This window comes from Notamacropus eugenii, chromosome 2 (assembly GCF_028372415.1).
Source record: "Notamacropus eugenii isolate mMacEug1 chromosome 2, mMacEug1.pri_v2, whole genome shotgun sequence".
NCBI lineage: Eukaryota > Metazoa > Chordata > Mammalia > Diprotodontia > Macropodidae > Notamacropus > Notamacropus eugenii.
The window spans coordinates 268910725-268914402 of record NC_092873.1 but is presented as its reverse complement, the minus strand read 5'-3'; the positions used below and the strand labels follow the sequence as shown (position 1 = coordinate 268914402).

Here is a 3678-nt window from a genome sequence, read left to right as displayed (position 1 = left end):
CTCCTTCAAGCTCTTGAAGTCATCCCCCATATCTCTTGAGCTGACTTTCTCCCTCATCCCTGGTCCCTTCTCATCTGCTTACAGATGCACTCAGATGCACTTAGTCTTGAAAAAAAAAAAACAAAGCCCAAACCTTTTGCCCCTTTTAGCCCATGGAGCTATCATATCTCTCTTCCCCTCTTCCAGTACCGAACTTATTGAAAAAGTTGTCCATGCTCTTTTCTTACCACCAACCTTTTCAGCTCCTTGGGTTGGACTGGATTTTACATTTGAGGGAAAGATGACAGTTTAGCATCCTGGTAGCTTAGATCACCAGGATTCACAAGGTGGAATATACACTAAAAATGGTTAGGGATCTCATTAGTAGAATTATCTCGTGCTCTTTGCCCGAGTTGCCAAATTAGCTTTACTGCTGTTTTCTAACAGAGCTTGACATTTATCAACAAACACGAGCCTATCCATATACAAGAAACCAATGGACCTTTTTTGAAGAGATGTTTTATATTTTTAAAGAATGTAAAATTGTAGATGCCTTAATGACTTCATAGGGTGCCAAAATATCTTCAGTTTTTGTTTAAATGTTTATTTATTCACTCAGAAAGCATTTATCAAACACATATTATTTACAAGTCCCTCCCTCCTCTACATCTACAGCCCTATGATCAATCCTTGAGTGTTATGCCAAACACTAGAGATCCAAGCACTTTCTTCAAACTGGAGACAAAAGTGGAAGTCCCTGCCCTCAGACGGCTTAGAGAGCCAGGCAGGTACACGGATAGAGAAATACAAAGAAAGACAGAGCACTAGACTCTGAAACTTCCCATAGAAGGAAGAACCTGAGCAGGATGTCGAGGATCATAAGTGATAAAGGGAAGCCTCAGAGAGCATACTCCAGGGATGGATGCAAAGGTCTGAAGAGGCTCTTTCAACAGAAAAAAAAGGCCATTCTGGCTGGACCACAGGGTGCTTGAAGGGGACTAACACAAACTATCTGGATAGGTAGACTTGACTCAGACAGCCATATTTTCTTTTTTTAAAATTAATTAACTTTTAGTTTTCCACATTCACTTCTTTAAGTTTTAAATTTTCCCTACCATATTTTCTTAAGTACATTTTGGTCACCTTGCGATTTTGTTAATGTTCTAACCATATATAATAGATAGTCTGGATATAAAAGCTTGTGGTGTTCCAACACTTCACTTGTCAATCACTTATTTGAAACTCAGAAGGCATTTTCTCAAAGAAACAGCGCAGTCAAGTTGGATTCCCCACCATTCTCCAACGGTTTATAGTCACCCAGCAGTAGCTGAAATTACCTTACTTCACACTTCCCCACCCAGCTGACCTTCTTACTGTCTTTATGGAGCATTTTCTGGTTTTTCCTTCCTTAATTCTGTGACATTATATAGGTCACTAAGCCTGCAGGGGAGGGGGCTGGTTGTCCGGGGACCTAAGCCCTCATTAAATATTGTTCATTTAGGAAAAGGTGTCCTGAAGCTGGACGGGAATGGGGCCCTGAGAACACAGCTCTTGGTCTCCCTTCCTCGGCAGGGATGGCAGCCCAGTCCTTTCTCAAGGGCAAAACAAAGAGGATGGACAACATCAGGGGTTCTTAACCTGAGACGCTGTAAACTTGGTTTTTAAAAGATTTATTTTTATGATTCTATTTCAATATAACCGGGCTCCGCTGTCATCCCATGGGCTTTATTTAATACATTTAGTAAACGTGACTCCGGGAAGGCGTCTGTAAGCTCCACCAGGGTGCCAAGGGGCATCATGCCAGTGATAATGTCCTAAGCGTCCTCCAGGGCTAATTCGCAGAATCCTGGGAAGCCGAGCCTTGCCATTCCTTGGGAGAGGGCAGCACCACCTTCTTCCCATCCTTTTTCGTGCCTTGATGGGGCGCAGAGGGCCCACCCAGGATCACTCCCGACCTCTCTGCTGCTCCTGGGCACCAGTGGGCACCCCCTTCCCCCACCCCCACCCCCGTCCTCGGATTTCTTTTCCTTCTTGGGGAGGCTCGGGGCGGGGGCTGCTTATATTGGGGTCTGTGGGCACCCTACACCACCGGGGTGCTCCTGCGCGACCTGGGGGAGCCACCTGGACTCTCCAGGCCTCAGTCTGCTCGTCCGTAAGGCGGGGCGGGGTGCAGGCCGGACTCAAGGTGCCGACCTCCCTGGGCACCAGCGGGCCCGTGCGGACACGCCGCACACGGGACGCGCTGGTAATCTCTCCGGGTCTCAGGGCGCTCACCTCTAAAACCGAGGAAGGGGGCGCGGCCTGGACCGGAGCAGGTCACCTTTCTGGGCCTGTGAAGTGGGGGCCAGGGGGGCAGGTCCCCGCCCCGCCCCGGGCTCCTCCTTCCTCGCTCCGCCTTCCGGGAAGGCTGGCGCAGGTCGGGAGTCGCCAAGGCTGAGCGCGGCGTGGGCAGCGAGCGTGGGCCTGAGAGAGGGCTGCCACGCAGCGGGGGAAAAAAAAGGGAGCTGGGAGGAAATGATCCAAAATTAAAAAAACATTTACGACTCCGCCGGGACTCGAACCCGGAACCTTTGAATGCCTTCGTCCTCTAGAAGTCCAATGCGCTATCCATTGCGCCACGGAGCCACCTGTTGGACTCCCTGCGCAGCTGCCACATAAAGCCAGAGGCTAAGGCCCGGCGCCCGCCCGCTGCTGCCATTGCTGCCGCCGCCGCCGCCGCCCCTCGGCCCGGCCCAACACCGACGCCCCGCCGCTTGGCGGACCTGGGAGCGGGTAGCCCCGGCCCAGCTCGGCTCGGGGCCTCATCTTTCCGGAAGCCCCGTGTACCCCGAGCCCACGGTGGCTCCCGCCCCCCCCCCCCCCGGCCCCTCCCAGCTCCCGTCTATCGAGCGCCCGCGCTCTCCCTCTCCCCAGACGCCCGTCAGTATGGGGCGGAGGCACCATGGTGAGCGGGCTGCCTTACGTGACCGCCGGACCGCAGCCGCCTCCTCCGCCGCGCCGCCCTCCGCCGGCCCTGGAACGAGAAGCAGGGGCCGGCGTTAGTCACGGGGGCGGCGGCCGCGGCCAGCCCGGGGTCGGGGAGGTGCGTGGAGCGGCCCGACCCCGGGCGGCTCGCGGCACTGCCTCTGCCCGGGCCCCGCAGGACCCCTGAGTCACGTCGTGGGCCCACCCCCGCCCCAAGAAGGCGCTCTAGTGGGGGTGCGGGCCGCCCACGAGTGGGCGACACAGTGGGGGGAGAGAAGATGGGGGGCGGGGAGCAGCCAAGTGTGGAAGGGAGTGTGAGATGTGTGAGCAGCGCGTGTGCGCGGTGTGCGGGGATGGGGGAGGGGCACGTGAGTGTGCGGTGTGCGGGGATGGGGGAGGGGTACGCGTGAGCCGAGCCCCGGGGGTGGGGGGGCCCCGCAACGTGACCACGGCCAACGTGACCATGGGCCGACGTGGCCGGAGAGCGTGGGTAACGGTGGACACGCGGCTGTGTGTGTGGGTAGAGGACCAGAGTAATTAACGGCTGATTGTAGTGATGTGCACACGTGCGCAAGGTGTGTCTTATGTGGAACGTGATTGACGGGCACAGAGGTGCAGAGACCCGCCTGGGTGCACGTGGGCGGATGGTGTGTCCCGCGACCCATGCGTGCGCAGTGTGGCCAGAGGTACACGTGGTACGTATTGTGTATCGTATGTAACACTGTGACATGACGT

At 55.4% G+C, this 3678-nt stretch overlaps 1 non-coding gene across 1 annotated transcript; it reads right to left on the bottom strand.

Annotated features, from left to right (window-relative positions):
• Positions 1–2519: 2519 nt before the first annotated feature.
• TRNAR-UCU (transfer RNA arginine (anticodon UCU)) lies at positions 2520–2604 on the bottom strand. Its single transcript is given in 2 exon segments — positions 2520–2555; positions 2568–2604. It is a non-coding gene; the product is annotated as a tRNA-Arg (tRNA).
• Between the last annotated feature and the right edge of the window lie 1074 nt (positions 2605–3678).